This window comes from Paramormyrops kingsleyae, chromosome 3 (assembly GCF_048594095.1).
Source record: "Paramormyrops kingsleyae isolate MSU_618 chromosome 3, PKINGS_0.4, whole genome shotgun sequence".
Lineage (NCBI taxonomy): Eukaryota > Metazoa > Chordata > Actinopteri > Osteoglossiformes > Mormyridae > Paramormyrops > Paramormyrops kingsleyae.
The window spans coordinates 43,903,796-43,924,652 of NC_132799.1; the positions used below are offsets into that span (position 1 = coordinate 43,903,796).

Sequence of the window (20,857 nt, forward strand, 5' to 3'; positions counted from 1 at the left end):
AGGGTTTTTTCCTGCTTTGTGTCCTGCTCCGGAGCCCCTGCAGCCCTGAACAGGAGAAGCGGTTTCAGAAAATGGATGTATGGATGGATGGATGGTCCCAGAGGCTAACCACTGCACCACTGTGCCATCCCCATGTATGGGATATGTAGAAGAAAACTGTAACAGGTTATCCAGTGTGTGACAGATGTCAAATCACATGACCCAGTCTGTTCCCAAAGGTGAATCCAGAGATTCTGAGCTTAAGAGCCAGTAAGGCACAGTTTAAGTCTCCGTAGTGTTGTTAAGGAGAAGCAACTCTGAGTATTAATGTATAATTGTTGTCAAATATATGGCCATCAAGGGGTGGAAATGAGCCAGTTTGAAGGCACAGAGAAGTGGATCATCACCAAGTGCTGCAGCTCACATTTTTGCTCCTTTTACAACCAGGGTTATGAATCCCTGCACTAGAACTACTATCCTGCGCAAATTTGCATAAATCCCCTAGAACTCCCTACAGCTCCTCCTAAGTCTGCGCAGACCTTCAGCCCCATTGTCCTCCTGCTTTTGTTGTGCAAACATGCCAATTACCTGTGAACCCTGGCACATTTGCATTTGTGTACTCAGACTGCTAGCTGAAATTCAAGGCAGCCTGAACCTGTGTGTGTGACATGGGAACCTTCACTGAAGCTTGTCATATCTATTGTTGGGTGCGGGTGTTGTTGGAGCACGGCGTCTCCACCGGGTCCGTGGATGAGAAGAGATTCACAGCTGACACGGGGAGAAGTTGCAAATCACCGGTTTATTGTCTGACAGATTGCAATCCGGGAGCGGCCGTCTGACATACATTCAGCATGTACAGGAGGAGGCTCTGCCATATGTATCAGCTGTATCCCTTTTAAAGCCCTTTGGGCATCTCCCCCCCCTTTCTCGGTACCTTCTGTGTACGTGACAACCACATGTGTGGTTCCAGCCGGCTCGTACTGTTCTTGGCCTTCTGGAAGGCTAAAAGATAAGTAGGGGCCGCTGATGTTCTCTGTCGCCCCCCCTATCTGTTCCGATTAGGTAGCCTTGGCTTGCCGGCGCGCCAGTCAGTTCTTGTTTTGATTAGTTACAGCCTTATAGAATCATTCCCTTTATTTTATTCATTATTCCCTCAATTCCCCCTTTTGATCTCCGCAAGGAGATCACCCTGATTATGCTGATTAGTAATATTTTCCCTTATTTATGAAATTTTGCATTCCCCCTTTTGGTCTCCAAAGAGTTCCACACACAATCTGTCCATCCAGCCTAGGAAGGAGGGCAAAAACCCTGAGCTTCAGGGAAATTCCACTCCCAGCCCGCCACAGGCGCGGCCCCCCTTCGGGGTCCATGGCTGGCATGGCTCACAAACCACTAATCATTAACACTTTAAGCATTTTAAGCATCACACGTAACACACTTGTTTCCCCCAACATTCCCCTTTTTATCTTGATCTCCATCCTGGTCCTAGTGTTGTCTGGCGGTGGATGAGGTGCTTTTGTTCTTTCTGGTCGTTGGAGCAGGGGTGGACTACCCTGCTCTGGTTGCTCAGGTCAGAGGATTATTCTGCCCCTTCTGTTGAGACCTGAGTTGCGTCTAGTTCAGCCGAACTGACGTTCTGGATTCCTTCCCTCAGGGCCTCCTGGATCTCTGCTGTGGTTCTCCCTGGGTCCTCTGCAGCCGCGCACTGGCTCCAGTGAAACCACGTGTCGCGTTTGCCTTTCAGACGAACCGCATGTGACGTCCTCTCCGTAACCTGGAAGGGGCCCGTCCACCTGGGCTCTGACCACTTCCGTTTGATGACTTTCAGGAGGACCCACTCCGCCGTGTGTGGTTTGGCTGGCTGGTTCTCTGGTCTCGCCTCCTGGATCTGTTTAGAGAAATCTGCAACGAGACCTTGCAAACAATCATAATATGCCCAAGGATTTTGCTCCCCCTTCTCGTCGGGGGTCCAGGTTAACCCTTTCTGGGGTCCTGGGAACTGCCTGCCTGTCTGGAGCTCAAAGGGGGTGAACCCGGTCCCCCTGTTTATGGAACACCTCACTGACATCATTGCCAGTGATAAAGCGTCAACCCAATTCATTTTGGTCTGCGCGCAGATTTCTGCCAATTTTTGTTTTATTGTTTGGTTCATTCGCTCCACTTTTCCCTGGGACTGCGGATGATACACAGTTCCGAACGCATGTCTCAATCCCAATGCTTTCTCTAGGGTCAGTCGGTAATTCGAGTGAACTTCCTCCTCTACCGTGATCATCTGTTTGGACACCACGTATCCTGCGACCCTCTTTGCTTCCTCATCTGCGGCCTGATTTCCTTTCGCTACCATTGTTCCTGACCCTTCATGTCCCTTGCACTTGACCACTGCCACTTTTTTGGGAAGCATCAAGGCCTTTGCCAATTCCCTCATTTCTGCTTCGTGTTTTATTGGCTTGTTTCCCGAGGTCAAGAATCCTGCCCTCAGCCATTGGCTGAGTTCCACATGCACTGCGCCTACAGCATATGCTGAGTCTGAGTATATGGTAACTTCTTTCCCTTCTGCTAATTTCAGGGCCTCAATAACCGCTATCACCTCGGCTCTCTGGGCTGACTGGGCTCCCCCCAGTCTGTCTGCCTTCAAGGTTACATAATCCTGGCCTTGTCTGGCCACCACTGCATACCCTGCCTGCAAACCTCCTGTGTCTGTTCTTCTCTTGCCGTCTTGCTTTCCCCTCTTCCTGCTTGAAAATAACTTTGCATATTTGAGTTAGACACCCCATGTACAACTTCAACTCATAAACCTTGTTTTTTTTTTTTCATAGCACTCCCCCCTTGCGCAATGGTCAAGACCATGCGCATGCATTATTAAGGTGTCAACCACACGACAAAGGCACAACCAAAAATCCCTCACGGTTGTGAAACAGACCCTCAGAGTCCTTAGCATCCCCTTTGTTTCCACACAGAGGCCTCATAAGGGCCCCTCCCGTGGCTGCACTCACACCCCAAGAATGCAGCCTGTTCTTATCAGTATTGCAGCTTAGCTTTGTGCACCTCAAGCCCCCCTTTCGCTAAGACCTTCAGCAACGCCGGCTTCAGTGCCTGTGCATATAACACAGAGCAGATCACCCACATACTGTAGCACTGTGCTTCTTAAATTCAATCCATCCAAATCTGACCTAAGCATGTGTTCACATCAGTATCCTCGCGTGGATGAACTGCTGACCCCTATAGGTGATCGCAAACAAAAACTGTGACTGTTGTGTTAGGGACACCCTGAAAAATTCCATCTACAAATCCACAACTGTGAGCCACTCTGCACTGGGTGGCACATCTGTTAGCAGGGTGTGAGGACTGGGATCTCCCACTGATTGATCCTCCACTAACTATTTCACTGCACACAAATCATAAACTAACCTCCACATTTTGTCTCCTGCCAACATTCCTCTACACTTTATTTCCCTTCACACTGCACTCCTATCATGCTCCACAGCCACAAACCTCTTAAGTGTCCTACATACTCTGCACTCCACTGACTCTCACCAACTCACCTTTGGTAGCAGCCTGCATTCCATCACACTGAAATCTCTCCATCGCAACAAACAAGTATGTTTGTTCTATGTCCAATTCAGCCTATTGCTATATTGTTCCTGTATAAATGGGCCCCACTGTTCTAGAATTTCCCCAACTTTATCAGTAACATCTTCAATCCCGTATGAACTATGCTGTCCCCTAAATTTTGTCGCAGAAGGCTGTACTGTCCACTGAGCACCTCTACGCCCCCCTCTGTACATTTTATGTCTATCTGCAGCTGACACAAAGCATCTCTGCCTGACAAATTCACTGGGATATGCTCTAATATTAGTATGGGCATATTTACATGTTTGTAACCTATCTGAACTTCCACTAAACAAGATTTTGGAACATGCAGGTGTGTCCTGGCTGATCACAGCTCCAGCACACCAGCTGAACCACCCTGTTCCCCAGTCTCTCCAGAGTCTGGGATCATCAAATTTGTGGGTAAATGGGTGCCCTTTGAGGAAACCCCCATCCATTGTATCTACTCACTCTGTTCCAATTAGGGACCTGAGGCCAATTAGTATCATGGGGGGCCCCAGCGACAGGAGACTGTCGGTTGTCCACAGGCTGCCCCCGGGGCTTGGGTCTGGAGAGACCACTGGTGCCTGGACTTTTTTCTTTTTAGCGGTCAGCTCCTCCAGCTGCATCTGATTCCATTTCTTTGTCAGTTCCCTCTCACACTCTTTAGCAAAGTCCTTCTCCTCTCTCTGAATGCCGGATTCTGCAGGTCCTGCTCCTTCTCAGTGCGCCACCGCTTTTCTTGAGCTTGCAGATAGGCAGCTGGGCTCTCCCCCTCCTTGATGGGCTCCACCTTCATTTCAACCACACTCAGCCATGGAGGAAACATTAGTCGCAGCTGATGCCAGCAGTTAGCACGGTAACCGTCAGAGTGACATGCATCATTCACAGGAGTCCCTGTCGCCGCTGCCAGGCCATTGCTTCGCAGCAGTCTCTCCATTCCGTCTACCCCCAAAACGCAAGCCAGAACCGCCTTTATGTCCCCCATCGCCAGGAGCCGACCCATAGTTTCCTCCTCAAATGCTTTTATCCATTTTCTGGTCCCTTCTGCCAGAACTGGGAGTCTGAGAATCAGGCCCTCCAGATCCTGTCCTGCCCACGGCGCATACTGTGTCTGTGCTCCGTTCACCCTCAGCGGAAGCATCGGAGTGTCCCTGGTGGGGGGCTTCACAGCCCTCCTGCTTCTCACTATTCTATGATCTGCATTATCCTCCTCTACTCCTTCCTCACTCTCTGTTTCTTTCTCCTTCCCCTGAAACTGACTCCATCCTTTAGATGGAGGGTTAGGGGTGTCCAGCAGATGCACCAGCCCTTCTGTATTACTACCACTTGCTCCGTACCCCACCTTTATCTCACTCCCTTGTTTCTCAGGCCCACATGCCTGGCCTTCTGTTCTTCTCTCACTCCCTCGCAGTCCTTCCTGCACTGCCTGCCGCAGCAATGCACTCACTTCCCTGTATCCATCTAAACAACTTGCCGTTCCGTTCTGCTCCCTACTTCCTTCATCCTTCTGTGTCACCTCACCACTGAATTCTACCTTCCCCTCTATTACTGGAAACTGACCCTTGTATGAAGGAGGGGGGGCGTCCACTAACGGACACTGACTTTGATATGACAGTGGCCATATTTCTTCCTGCCTCATCTCTTCTTTCTCACCCCCCTTCTTCTCATTTAGTGCCTTTCTCATGGCTTTCTGCTCCCTTCTCCAGGCCTCTCCCTTTGCTTTAAATAACCTCAGTACCTCCAGTTCCTCACTCCTTTTCTTTTTACGTCTTTCTGTGTTCTTATTAGCCTTATGATACTTTATCAGAGTCTCCATCTCCTCACACACTGCCACATCCCATGTGCCCCCTTTAGGCCACTTAGTTACCAGGGCCTTTGTTCTATTCCCCCACTTTTTAGACATCTTTTCTATCCTCGCTTTAAGCAGGGGGTGCTCTCTCCCCAACTGCTGTACTGGTGTTTCTGCTGCCTTTACCGGGGCCTGCATTTTAATGCTTTTCTGCACTCTACTGTCACTTGAACTGTTTTCCTGTCTAAAAATGAACAGAGTTCCTCACAGTCAACCCTTGCTCTATTCTTTTTTTTTTTCGAATTCTCTCCCTGACTGTAGCTACTTCACCTTGATGTGTGGCTCTAAATTATTTGTTGTTATTTTTTATTATTATTTATTTTCTACTTATTTCCTCTCCTAACTAAAATCCCTAACACTGCACCCAATTATCTACGGGCACACATATACTAAAACCTCTTGTCTATAAACTGTTATTTTTCTCACAAAGATGTGCTTTAATACCCTTTATCTCTAAACTTAGTCTCTATAATCCATAAAATCTATTAATCACAATATTTTATTCAAATACATTATTTTAAGATTTATCAAAGTTCTAAACTTTACCAACCCGCACTTCCACTACTGTCAATGACGTTTTATGGAAATGCAAAAATGCTCTATCCTGACCCCTGCTAACTTGATCTCTTCTACTTTGTACTTATTTCTGCTTTATACATCTTTACTTGCAACTTATCTGTTGAACATATACGTGGGCTTCCCCCGATTTAGCCCAAAACTGCGTACGTAATTACTTTCCCCACTTCTGCATCAAATTAGCGCTCGCTCTCTGGCGTGCTGCTTCATCCCTCTGCCTAGCATGCTCTCTCTCCGTTTTCCACAGTAATTCTCCCAGTGAGCGTTTATCCTCTACTCGACATCCGGCGCTCCGAACCGCCCCACACATACGCTCCCCGGCATCAGCTACCTCCTTATCCTAGTCGAATGTCCTACTAACAAACACCACCAATACATAAATCAACAACTTCTAAAATAATAAGACTATATTCAAAGCAGCTTACTGTTGTGTCCCCCCTGAACAGGGCACGTCTAAGCTCACTCCCAGTCAAACAGGCCCGCTCCCAGCCGAAACCCCCCCGATCTCCAGCAATGTCAACTTGGAAGGAGGTGTTCTGTGAGAACTCCCCTTCGGTTCTGACAAACTGTAAGACCGCAAGCAGTGACAGCAGAGCCACGGGCAAGTTCAACCAACAGAGAGCAAGCGACACGCACCCAGGACAGGAAGAACCCACAACACTGCTCACACACAAACCAGTACAACTGCACCCAAGCTGGTGCTTTGATTCACCCCTTCTTTTTTTTTTTTTTTTTTTTTTTTCCTTAGTTAGAGAGGGGGACCTTATTCCCTCCTCCCAATCTAGAGTTCGGGGTCCTGAATTCCCTGGGTCTCCCACCCAGCTTTTCTACCGCTCGTAAAATTCTATTTCCCTGCGGGGGTTCCCGTACCCTCCGCTCCTTATAATTCTATTTCCCTGCGGGGGTTCCCGTACCCTCCGCTCCTTATAATTCTATTTCCCTGCGGGGGTTCCCGTACCCTCCGCTCCTTAAGGTTCTATTTCTCTGCGCACGATACCTAGACACAATGCATACACAACACATAGACAACACAATATACTGTATAAACACAGTGCGTGCAACCTCTCCCCCGTCTTTATTTACCGACGGGCCCCTGGACACTTCAAACTGCTGAATTTGACATATCCAATGTGCAGATTTTGATATAACAGGCTCTGCTCACCTCTTCTAGTCGGCGCCTCGCAGTTATCTGTGTCCAAGTAGGCCGCGTCACCACTTAGCCGAATCCTGCGAATCTCCTGGGGATCCCGGACGAGCCCCCAAATTGTTGGAGCACGGCGTCTCCACCGGGTCCGTGGATGAGAAGAGATTCACAGCTGACACGGGGAGAAGTTGCAAATCACCGGTTTATTGTCTGACAGATTGCAATCCGGGAGCGGCCGTCTGACATACATTCAGCATGTACAGGAGGAGGCTCTACCATATGTATCAGCTGTATCCCTTTTAACCCTCAATGGTTCCTTGGGGTGCGATCTGCACCCCCTGCCCATTTCTATGGCTACTACCATGTTGTTATTAAAATTACAGCAGTTATCCTCTAGGATATTGTAAGTGCACCAGTTTTACATACGGTCATGCAGAAAATGATAGAAAAAGTGTTGACGTCAATTATCGCTGGCATACTTTCTTCGGGGGTGCAAAATGCACCCCAAAAAAAACTTAATTTATGACAGATGTCTGTGGAAATTCTCAGCTTTCCAGGTCATGGTTATCCTAAAAAAGGGTTATGCAATAGCAACTGGACTTTGTTTTTCATAGAAGAAGTGTTGCACTCCATCCAGAGTGCTTTCTCAATTCTGACTGACTGGTTGGCATAGCAGGTTGATGAACCCTGTAGAATCCTCAAGTCGTTAGCACTAGATGGTCACCTGTGGGTTGTTGTTGTTCCCCCTGGCTTTCATGTGTTTCACTGATACCACCTGAGGCTGAGCGTGAACGACTGTGGAAGCGTCTGGGCAAAGTTGAAAGAACTGCATTGTAGGTAGGTGATAGACGTCTTAGGCCACCTCCTCTGTTCAATGACGGTCGTTCATTTGAAGCAGTTGTCCTCCCGGTCCACCTACAATGCAGTTCTTTCAACTTTGCCAAGACGCTTCCAAAGTCGTTCACGCTCGGCCTCAGGTGGTATCAGTGAAACACATGAAAGCCAGGAGGAACAACAAAAACCCACAGGTGACCATCTAGTGCTAACAACTTGAGGATTCCACAGGGTTCATCAACCTGCTATGCCAGTCAGTCAGAATTGAGAAAGCACTCTGGATGGAGTGCAAAACGTCTTCTATGAAAAACAAAGTCCAGTTGCTATTACATAACCCTTTTTAGGGTTGATTTATGACATTGATATGATCGACAAATTCAGTTAATTAGTGATAATTGCTACTATAATTTTTTATGTTATTATATTCTAGAACATTTTCGGATATTAAAAAAAGTCAGCCATTTTGTTTTGTTTACATTTCAACTGTTAGAAAAGATATAACACCATGGCTAGGTATTCCACAGCTGAAGCTCTTCGACACATTCTGCAAGAGGATACAGTCGGAATGTGCATTATATGACCAGTCCCCTCTGCTGCCCCCCCCCCCCACTGCCGCAACCCCTTTAACTGCACTATCTCACTGCGTAAGCTGTGCAAGCATCATTCAGTTAACTAATAAATGTATCTTAACTTTAGTTAATTGAATTTGAGCTTGGTACCATTGAATTATATATGCCAATGGATAGGGGTGCAACTTGAACCCCAAGGACCTGGAACGTAACTTTCTGACAAGGACCCATTGAGGGTTAAAGCCCTTTGGGCATCTCCCCCCCCTTTCTCGGTACCTTCCGTGTACGTGACAACCACATGTGTGGTTCCAGCCGGCTCGTACTGTTCTTGGCCTTCTGGAAGGCTAAAAGATAAGTAGGGGCCGCTGATGTTCTCTGTCGCCCCCCCTATCTGTTCCGATTAGGTAGCCTTGGCTTGCCGGCGCGCCAGTCAGTTCTTGTTTTGATTAGTTACAGCCTTATAGAATCATTCCCTTTATTTTATTCATTATTCCCTCAGTGTGTGGGCCTGTGTGTGTGCGCTTGCCTGTGTTCCTGTGCATGCCTATGTACATGCGTGTGTCTGTACCTGTCTGTGTGCCTGCGTGTGTGCGTGCCTGCCTGCGTGCAATTGTGCGTGCCTGTGTGTGTCTGCGCGCGTGCCTGTGTGTGTCTGCGTGCGTGCCTGTGTGTGTCTGCGTGCGTGCCTGTGTGGCGTGCCTGTATGTATGCGTGCCTGTGGGCGTGCGTGTGTGTGGGCCTGTGTGTGTGCGCGTGCCTGTGTTCTGTGCATGCCTGTGTACATGCGTGTGTCCGTACCTGTGTGTGTGCGTGCCTGCCTGTGTGCAATTGTGCGTGCCAGTATGTGTCTGCGTGCGTGCCTGTTTGTGTCTGTGTGTGTCTGCGTGCGTCCCTGACTGTGTATGTACCTGTATGCATGCCTGTGTGCGTGCATGCGCGCCTGTCGGTGTACCTGTCTGTGTGCCTGTGTGTGTCTTTTCCGGAGAGTCGCCACCTTGTCGTGGTGGGGAGGCTTGCGTGTGCCAAAGATCCCGAGAGCGATACCGTCTGGAGCTACGCTCCTGGTAGGGTCACCCTTGGCGGTAAGGTTGAGGGGGAGGTGCCAGACAAAGCGCGACTCAAGAAAGACCTCAACAGCGGAGCAGGCGGAGGATTGTGTCCAGGCATGCAGGTGGATCACAACAACGGCTGTGAAGGTGGAAGAAGGCTGCAGCAGAGATGGACCTTCAGCTGTTTTGGAGTCCATGCCGTTGATAATAGGTTTGTCTCTGTCAAGGACCGTGTGGTGGCTGTTTATGCCCCAGTCTCCCCACATTAAAAGAAGCCACGCACAGGCGTCCACCTGTTGGGATAAGGTTTGTGGTTCGAGAATTGGCCTCTTCAGCCATCTGAAGATCCACAATAAGGACCCTCCAGGTGGACCATCATACTCGATTGCGAGTGATCGCCGATGATGCCTGTGTGTCTCTGTGTGCATGCATGCCTGTATGCCTGCGTACGTGTGTGCATGAGTGCCTGCCTGTGTACGTGCGTACCTGTGTGCACCATTCACACCTATGGTCAACTTGGTAACTCCAATTAACCTCAGTATGTTCCCAGAGGCGGGTAGCACGGTGCTGCAGTGCTTAGCACTGTCGCCTCACATCTCTGGGACCTGGGTTTGAGTTTCTGCCAGGGTTCCATGTGTGCAGTTTGCATATTCTCCCCGTGTCATCATGGGTTTTCCCCCCACAGTCCCAAAACATGCTGTGGCGAACTCAGGTTAGAGGGATGGTGGAGAGGGCAAATCAAACGCTGAAACGGAAATTGGCCAAAATTTCAGAGACGACAGGCCTGCCCTTGGTCGATGCAGGAAGGCCGATGCGTGTTTTGTCTCCCTCACGATATGTTACACTGGAGACCGTGGATGGGGATTTTCTGACTTATCTGACAGGTCTGCGGTGAGCGATAGGTGCAGCCTGGGACCAGGTTCGTGCCAATTGGAGGAATGCGGACGGTAAGCCGTTACAAGCTGTGACACCGCTCGAACCAGGGAACTGGGTGTTAGTTCGTGACTTGAGAGGGAAGAGATGGACCACGCCGAGATGGAGGGGACCACACCAGGTCCTGATGGTGACCCCTCACGCAGTGAAAGTGGAGGGAATCGACGCCTGGGTCCATCGGGTCCACTGCAGACGCGTGTCCGACCCTGGTGGTTCCTTCAAGACTGGTCCCCGAGAGGGTCACAATTGTGTGGAATCTACGGGATTCCGTACACCAATCATGATATGGCAGTCCTAAATCAAACATGCTCCGGCTCTTTGTCCGTCATGGCTGCTCTGCTGACTGCGTGCCTATTCACGGAGCAGACGGTCTCTTAGTCGAACTGAGCAATGGTTTGGGGTTTATTCGATCCCTTGGTGTAGCAGACCTTCAGACAGAGGTGGCTGCCCTGCAGACTGCAGTTGAAAAAGTGACCAGTCAGACACTTGACACTGTGAAGGCCGTTAAAGGTGAATTATCCACAGCGAAGCAGGTAGCTCTGCAAAACCGTGAGGCATTGGATCTCCTATTAGCTGAGAAAGGTGGTGTTTGTGCTATAGTGGGGAAAGAATGTTGCACGTACATCCCTGATTCCTCTCAGGCTGTGCAGGATCTAGAGGACGCAGTGCACAAACAGCTGTCTGAGATACATGAAGAGCATGGCCTGTTTGAGTACAGCTGGGACAATTGGTTCTCCTCACTGGTTTATCCGGGGTGATTAAACCATTAGTTTTTAGTATATTGCTTTTGCTTGTAGTGTTGCTACTAATCATATTGCTAGTTCTGTCTTCCCAGGCAAAATCTCTTATGTTCCTGCGGGCTCCCTCTTTTCCATACGTGGATGATCCTCCCATTCCTGCCTGGCTCTACAGACCTCAGCCCCCGGTCGTCATCAATGTCACCAGCAACACCAACACCGCTGGTGACTCGTGTTCCATCCAACCATCACCGGCCCGCTTCTGCCCGTTGCGCTTTCGTCCAGAGGACTACTACACCGTGGACTCTGATTATTTGTGAACAGCGCGGATCTCGCGCGTTCAAAAGGGGGGAGTGTAGAAGAAAAATTGGACATTGGTAGGCCCAGGAGGGGAGGCATATTGGGTCTGTTATGTCTTAGGCTTTAGGCAAGAAGAGATTGTTTTGAACACTGCGCTACGTTTGAGCTCCATTTGTTTGTGTTTTGTGACCAATCAGGACTTAGAAGTCCTTATAGGGATTTGGGAGTTATGCTTTATTAACTGGTTGCTCTGTGTGCTCGGGGTACTTGGTACCGAGTGCCAGAGTGTGACGGGAGCGTTTGTTGGAATTGCTGGAATAAAAGACATTTTCTTTACTCACCAAACTGAGAGGTCCATTCTTTTATTCTAGGTAACTCTCTGTGTTATCACACTGTAAAAAAATCTGTAAAATAAGTCAAAAGTCTGGCAGCAGGGGTGCCAGACAAAACCTGTTAACGGTGAAAAATATTTTCAGATAAGATGGTTAAAATCTGTTAAAATACAGTAACTTTAACTGATAGGAATACAAATTTATGCCATACTTCAACAGGTTTTGTAAGTTTTCTATCACATTAAGTAAGTTTAATAACATTTTTCAAGGTTGAATGATTATTTGTAAAAATAAGTTGTTAAATCACTAAATGTTTTTGTGAAAAAATGGAAAACTGTCAATTTTAAATATCCTGTAAAACATTTAATTTAACCTGTAATTTGAAGGTTTTTAAGCTATAACTAAACAAGCCTTGTCTGGTTTTGGAAGGACCAGTTATCTATATGTACCACATAAAAAGACAAAAAGATCAGGTGGCAAGATAGTTTATTTTGCTTTTTCATTATTTCAGCACATTACCTATTGAAATGGAAAAAATACAGTAAGCAAATTAGTCTCCAACTTGGGACAAATAACCTTAATAACGTTAGGTAACAACTGCACAGCTTCCAAAAAATGTACAGAATTCAACTGGACCTTTTGGAACAAAGACTTAACTAGCCCTAACCCACACGAACATGGGGAGAGCATGCAAGATCCACAAAGAAAGCCTCAATGGGCATTCAACCCGGGGATCAAACCCAGGACCTTCTCACTGTGAGGCAGCATCAGAAACCACTGTGCCACCACACTGCCCGCATATGAACATAAGAACATAAGAAATTTACAAACGAGAGGAGGCCATTCGGCCCATCAAGCTCGTTTGGGGAGAACTTAACTAATAGCTCAGAGTTGTTAAAATCTTATCTAGCTCTGATTTAAAGGAACCCAGGGTTTTAGCTTCCACTACACTAGCAGGAAGACTATTCCATACTCTAACTACACGCTGTGTAAAGAAGTGCTTCCTCAAATTTGTTTTAAAATGTTCTCCCGCTAATTTCCACTTATGGCCACGAGTTCTAGTATTTGGACTAATATTGAAATAGTAATTTGGCTGAACAGCATCCAGACCCGTTAGAATCTTATAGACCTGAATCATATCCCCCCTTAGTCTCCTTTGCTCAAGGCTAAACAGATTCAGTTCCGCTAACCACTCCTCATAAGACATTCCTCTAAGACCAGGAATCATTCTCGTAGCTCTTCGTTGCACCTTTTCTAAAGCAGCAATGTCCTTCTTGAGGTATGGTGACCAAACCTGCACACTGTATTCTAGGTGGGGTCTTACCAAGGAATTATATAAGTGTAACATCACCTCCCTTGACTTAAACTCCACACACCTAGAGATATAACCCAACATTCTATTGGCCTTTTTTATTGCTTCCCCACACTGGCGAGAGGGACATGGAAGCATCAACATACATACCTAGATCTTTCTCGTAATCAGCTACCTTTATTTCAGTGGAACCCATAAAATATCTGTACTTTATATTTCTGCTCCCTGCATGGATTACCTTACATTTATCTGTGTTAAATTTCATCTGCCAAGTATCAGCCCATTCGCTAATTAAATCCAGATCCCTTTGAAGCCTCTCTGCTGCTAGATCAGTATCTGCTACACCGCCCACCTTGGTGTCGTCTGCAAATTGAACCAATTTACTGTATGTATTTGTGTCAATATCATTAATGTAAATTAGGAACAATAGTGGTCCTAAAGTTGAACCCTGCGGTACCCCACTATGAACGGAGGCCCACTGTGACATTGTGCCTCTAATAACTACTCGCTGCTTCCTGTCAGTTAGCCAGTTTTTGATCCAAACTGCCACAGTTCCTAAAATCCCTGCAGCTTTAAGCTTTAGCAAGAGCCGTTTGTGGGGGACAACATCAAAGGCCTTCTGGAAATCTAAGTAAATCACATCATAGGCCTTTTTGTGATCAATTTCACTTGTAGCTTCCTCAAAGAACTCAAGTAGATTCGTTAAGCAGGATCTACCTCTCCTAAATCCATGTTGGCTATCCTTTATAATGTTATTTGCATCTAGGTAATCTACCATTTTCACTTGAATTATAGCTTCCATTATTTTTCCAGTAATGCTAGTTAAACTGATTGGCCTATAGTTTGCTGGATTACTTCTATCCCCTTTTTTGAATATGGGCGTTATGTTGGCATGCTTCCAATCAGAAGGTACCACACCCGCAGATAACGATTTCTGGAATATTAAAGTTAAAGGTCGGCAAATAATATCCCTCATCTCTTTTAAAACTATAGGTAAGATGCCATCAGGGCCCTGTGATTTATTTATTTTGAGCTTAGCTAGGCTTTGCAAAGCACTGACGTGGAGAATTCCTCCCGCTGAGCAGTGTCCTTTGCAAGTGGAGGAAGTTCATGCCGAACTTTATTCACCGTGCCCAGTAGCGTTGTTTTGCGCTGAAGCAGTCTGTGTGACAGTGCCAGTGAGGTGAAGAAATTGTCCGTTGTGACATTTCTCTCATCATCCAAAAATGGCTCCATCAGATTCATGACCACGTTCTCTGCCAGCCTCTCCCACTTCTGACGACTGGGGTCCTTTCCGAAGGAAGGGGATGCATTGCAGACATATTCGGTCTCCAAATCTGCGGCCATCCAGAACTTGATCCCAAATTTGTCCGGCTTGGATACGATATACTGCTTGAATGGACAAGGAACCTTGGTAGGGAACAGCCGTTCATCTATGGTCATGTGTTCTCCTGGAGTGAAACTCTCAGCACAGTTCTTAGTGAAGCATGTCCAAATGTCAGAGATCGCAGCAAATTTGTCTTTATTAGTCCCACAAGTGGAAAATTGCATCGTCACGGCAGAAAAGTGGACAGTGCAAGACAAGAGTAGCAAAATTAAAAATAATAGAATAAAAACTGTACCAACAGTACAGTATAAAAAGTGCACTATACAAACAATCTGGAAACATAAATTTGGATGAGTATATTGAAAAATATTTATATATATATGTGTGTATATGTAAACAGATAAATATATGTATGTATAAATAGAGTGTATGTATATTATGTACAGAGTGGATATATAAATATATGTACAGAGTGGATATATAAATATATGTACAACACTGGATATATCTATATGGACAGGCACGCAATGGAGTGACAGGGATTGACAAGAACTAATATTGCACATAGAAACTACCATGGTGTATTGGATGTGTGTGTTTGTTAGTCTATGTGTGTGGGGTCAGCTGCAAGGACTTTGTTGCAGAGTCTGACAGCGAACAGCATTTGAGCATAAGTATCTGAGTGAAGGTATTTGTTAACCTGGAGAGGCGCTTCTATGGGGTCACCTGTCTGTGTGGGACCATGTTGTTCATACTGCAGACAGTGAGTACATTACGCCTGCCTGTCCATGTTACATCGCAGGATTGACCTGATCAAACTTAGGCATCTTGAGTGTGAACTGGATCATTAGCACCTAATAGCTGTGCTTATATTATAGGTGCTCCACATTTTATTTACATTTTAAAAATATTTCTCCTCTTTCCATATTTAGCTGTGAGGTCTTCGGCAATGCCACCCGTTTTGTGTCACACTGTTGGGTGTCAGCAGGAGCCAGCTGACTTTCTATTTACTTGTCTCACCTCGTCTCAGTGACCTCCCATCATCAGCAAGGAACGGGAGAGATATACTGTATGTTGTCAGCTGAGCTCTAGTCTCCTTCTTATGTTCCCCTTCTGTTCAGGTAATGACCAGCTCCTTTTTTGAAGCTTACTCCAGCCTGAGATTTGGTTAGTCTGTTGTTTGACTAAAGTGTTTTTAACTTCCACAGAACTCTGGGGGCTGGCCGGGGATGGTCAACTTCCTGTGCAGGGTCACAGGGGGTCTGGAGACTATCCTGAAAGCTATGGGCACAAAGCAGGGAATAACCCAGGACGTGGTGCCAACTAGGGCTGCACGATTTGGGGAAAATATCGAATCGCCATTTTTCTGACAGAAATTGCGATTACGATTTGATTTGCGATTAAATTTTTTTACTGTATGTCAAGCTTCAGTTCAATATTCAGTGTGTAGTCATTTTAAAACATATGACACAGGATGAGATACCATCAGTATTAACTGGTCTATATTCTAATGCAAGGATGAGAATTTAAAGATGTGATGTGTCAAGTTAAACAAAGTAATAATGAAAACAATTGCAGCATAAAGAAAAATAGCGATCTTGCAGGTAACGCCTCAGTGGATCTGTTTGGGCGGTAGGCGAACTGTAATGGGTCTATGGAATTTGGGATGGATGAACAGATTAAGTTCTTTACCAGCCTTTCAAACACCTTCATGGCCAGAGATGTTAGGGCTACCGGGCGGTAGTCATTCAGGCTGGAGGGCTTGTTGTGCTTCGGAACGGGAACTGTGGTGGACCGTTTAAAACACGTTGGCACAATAGACAGAGCTAGGGACTCATTGAAGATCTTAGTGAAAACACCAGTCAGCTGATCAGCGCAGCATCGCAGGACTGAAATCCCGTCTGGTCCCGCTGCTTTTCTGATGCTCACCTGCTTCAGAGCCCGGCGCACATCGCGCTCTGCCAGGCTAACCAGAGCCGCGCTGCTGTCCTCGCTCACCGAGATCAGACTGTTGTTGTCTCCGCGGTGAGAGCTGTTTATCTCAAACCGTGCGAAGAACGCGTTCAGCTCGTCGGCGAACACAGCGTAAGTGCTCAACACAACGGCGTGTTTATTCTTATAGTCCGTGATTGTATATATTCCTTGCCACAGTCGGCGGGAGTCATGAAGATGAAAATATGACTCCACCCGTTTCCGGTTTTAACAGCAGGCGCTGTTAGAACTACTTAAGACTTCCGAGTTGGCGTGTAATCAGCGTGGACGCTGGTAGCTATGACCATGCTGGGACTGATGTATCTCCAAGCTTAACTTCTGGCGTATCCTGCTAATACTGGGACAGGTATGTGTTGTTAATCCTGTACATGTCTTTGTCATGTCAGGATATTATGATTGGCCTGTTTGCATTTTTACCGTGTCCATGTTGTATTGTTTGTTTCAGAACATTACACTGCAGTCTGGGGTAACCTGTTGCATGTATTGTTTGCCCCGGCTGTTTTAAACTGTTTTGTATACTACCCAATTGGGAGTTAAGTGTTGCTTTATTCAGTGTGTGTCAGGGTCAGCCCCTGCTGTGGTCCTACCGAGTCCTGAACTGCAAGACTTTCAATGGTCACTTAAGGTACCTGAGTACTGTGAGGGTTGCAGGGTATTGGATTGAAGTGTATATTAGGATAAGTGGGTTTGCACAGTCACGTGTGGTATAGAAACCCTAGCTTCCCACCAGTGTGTCTACCCGCCCTTGGTTCAATAGGCCTCTGTCCCAATGTCTTGGTGATTTGTTTTCTTTTTTCATCTTCCCCTTTTTGTCTGTTTACTGTCCCTTCCCCAACATCAAGGTAGTGACCTATTTAATTGGTGACCAATCAAGAATATTTGTTGTTAAAGGTTGTACTTTTATATTTCTGTAAAACCTGCATCTGTACTTCTTATTAGAGCATTGTTCCCTTGCTCTGGCACACTCAGTAGGTAGTGAATCGCAAGGGGTGGCGTAGTCAGTGTACAGTAAGGGGCGCCACAACTAATAACACTCAAAATACCGTAATGTTCATCATAACAGAGTGGCTGTTCTGTCCTGAAACCGTAAAGCTGGAATTTTTTTAAACATAATATGCATTTTATAAAAAGAAGTTCTCAGATGACACCGCCATTAAGACTCAAAAAATTGGCCAAAAATGATGTAGAGAAGTGCAAACGTGATGAAAGTCGTACCCCTCTTTGCACAACCTCATAAAGGTTTTGTTTTTTTTAAATGATCATTCTGGTTTTTTTTTTTGCAACCAATTTTTTATTGGGTTTTACTACAATGCACAAAAAAGTGACACATCAAAAACTGTTCAACATACAAAACAAAAAAAACACCAGAACCAAACCCCCCCCACCGGAGCAAGACATTAAAGGAAACAAAAGAATATACATCTATATACATACACAGTAATATACATACAGCAATAATAAATAAAACACATACACCTATAAATGCAAATGCATGCACACCCCCAGACATCCACATAGATACACAACACACACACCAAATATATTGCCATATAGCATATCTACATAACCGTACCAGAACATAAGAACATAAGAAATTAACCAGACACAATAGGTGATGTGCTCTCCTCAATGTACTGTAGTACAAGTGAAGCATTACGCTCCCAATTTTTGATAGTAACGTCTGAGGCACCATTTATTCAAGCAGCAGACAGCTCCAACATGATCAGATTGTAAAGGGAAGCCCTCCAGACTATGAAAGTGCAACGACTCGGGTCTTTCCACCTTGAGACCAACAGAAGCTTTGCAGCGACAGAGGATAAAGAAATCGTCTGTTGCTGAGAAGGGGAAAAAGAAAGGAGAGAGAACTCTAAGAGTAACAGAGATTGAGGAGAACAAGGGACAGTCACATCCAGCAGATCAGAAAGAAAGGAGGAGACCGCATACCAAAGAGCGGCCACAGGTGGACATTCCCAGAACATACCAAGGGCTCTAAGTGGGCACAATTTACAAAGGGTATCAGGATCGAGAGCCATAGCGAAGCGCAATCGTGGAGTACAGTACATCCTGTGCACAAAACTAAACTGAACGTGCTGGTGATTGGGATTTCTAGAAGCCCGCTTAATATTTTTAAAAATGGTGCGCCAGCACAATGGAGAAGGAGAAGAGATATCACCCCATTTACGGGCAACAGGTGGAATAACCTGACCAGCATTACGCAAAAACATGTCCAGCGTGGAGACTGGTCTATTAGATTTGGACAGGGAAGCCACAAATTTGCAAAAGGGGTGAATAGGCAAAGGAGCAGAGAAGGAAATCCCACATGTTCTGAAGACAGATCGCAGTTGTAGAAAGAAAAAGAAGGAAGAAGGAGGGATAGGAAATTTAGAGCTGAGAGCCTGGAACGTGAGGAGGCCAGAGTCATCAAATAGATCACCCAAAACACGGATTCCGGACGAGATCCACCGGGAGTTTGTGATGGGCTGACCACCAATGTTAAGCGCTCTATTAAGAAATACTGGTGTATTTGAGTGCCAGACAGGGACAGAGCCAGTGCGCTTCTGGACCCGATGGAAAATCTGCACAGCATAAGACACAATTGAGCCTAGCACAGGTTTAGCTGCCTTAGCTTTCAGGGAGAGAAAAGGGAGATGTTGCAGCTGATGCGGACGCGCCAGATTCTCCTCTATTGGAAACCAGGAAGGCGGTGATGGGGGAGGCTGAAGCCAGTGCCAGACCGAACGGAGAACAAAGGACCAGTGGTACCATTCATATTCCGGTAGAGCGAGACCCCCATCATCTCTAGAAAGAGTAAGAAAGGAGTACCTTATGCGAGGCTTGCGGGCATTCCAGAGAAAGGACGTTACTGTCGACCGGACATCTTTCAAAAAGTGGGAAGGGGGCGGCAAAGGAAGCATAGCACTTAAGAAATTTAAGCGGGGCAAAAAAAAAATTTCCCAGAGGAAACTCCAATTAAGCCTGTCAAAGGCCTTCTCGGCATCCAATGAGAAAAGAGCAGTGGGAGAATAATCATTTTTAACAATATGCAGAAGACGACGCATATTGTCGGCTGCGTAGCGAGCTGAAATAAAACCAGTCTGATCGGGATGTACAATCTTAGCTATCATTAACTGAAGGCGGCGAGCCAACACCTTAGCCAATAGCTTAACATCAGAGTTCATTAAAGATAGGGGACGGTAGCTGGAACAATCAGCAGAGTCTTTGCCCTGTTTTAAAAGCAAAGAGATTATCACAGAATTTAAAGCGGGGTGGAGCTGAGAGGAGCGTATGGCGGAGGACAGCATACGAAACAGAGGGGAGGCTAACTGTGCCCAGAAGGTGAGCAGCACCTCAGCTTGAATACCATCCATCCCAGGAGCTTTATTCTTAGAAAATGACTTAAGGGCCTCAGTGAGCTCACAAAATGTAATGGGGGCTTCCAGTAGTAAGGCATCCTGCTGAGCAAGTATAGGGAGAGAAGCCAGGGAAAAAGGCGAGTCCAGGGCTGTCTGAGATGGAGGGCTGTCGGATAAGTAGAGATCCTTATAGAAATCAAGAAAACGGTCATTAATTTCAGAAGGGTTGGTGGTTACAGCTCCATCCTTGAATTTTACACTTGAAAAGTGTCACACTGGCGGAGCCTAAGCGCCAACAACTTACCAGGCTTAGCTCCACTAGCGTAATACCGTGTCCTAGTGCGATGTACAAGAAATTCAGCCTTACGCAAAAGTAAACCATTGCGTTTGGCCCGCACCCTGGCGATACGAGCCTCATGCGCTTGGTCCAAATGCACCAATGCACTCCAAATGTGTCTCCTGCAAAAAAGCAATGTCTATTTCTAAACAAAATGTCTGTGACACTAGAGCGCTTCTGAGGGGTCGAAAGCGTCCTCACGTTCCAGGTAGCCATAACTAAGTTAGCCATCAGCAGCTATAAAAGACATAGATCCACAGCACAATACTGGAGAGAGAGAGACAAAGAGGGAGACGTCAATAGAGTAGCACATCGTTAGAGAAGGAATTAGTGAAAACCCATAAACAAATAAGCTCCAGTAATACAAACCCCTAACACCCCATAAGACAGAACACCATCATCCAATGAGCCGAAGGGCGCGAACCCCAAGGCAAAACAACCACAAAACACCCCCCTCCCCCCCATCCCCCCAGAACAGCGCGGGGCCAAAAGCCAGCGCGTGACACGCAGGGGATAAGGCATGCGTGAATACTCAAGCCCGCCGGCCACCCCCGGCGTAAACTACAAAGCAAAATCAACTATAGAACAGACACAAAATCGTTAACAGAAAAGCACCCGATTTATATACTCCACACGCACAGTG

At 46.5% G+C, this 20,857-nt stretch overlaps 1 protein-coding gene and 1 long non-coding RNA gene across 2 annotated transcripts in view; both read right to left on the reverse strand.

Moving 5' to 3' along the window:
• The window catches only part of LOC140588418 (uncharacterized), a 78,055-nt gene that overhangs the window by 31,637 nt on the left and 25,561 nt on the right, over positions 1 to 20,857 (reverse strand). The window lies entirely within an intron of this gene.
• LOC140588337 (uncharacterized) lies at positions 760 to 7,431 on the reverse strand. Its single transcript, XR_011989701.1, has 2 exons — positions 4,039 to 7,431; positions 760 to 1,867 (listed from the first exon to the last, which is right to left on the reverse strand). It is a non-coding gene; the product is annotated as an uncharacterized lncRNA (long non-coding RNA).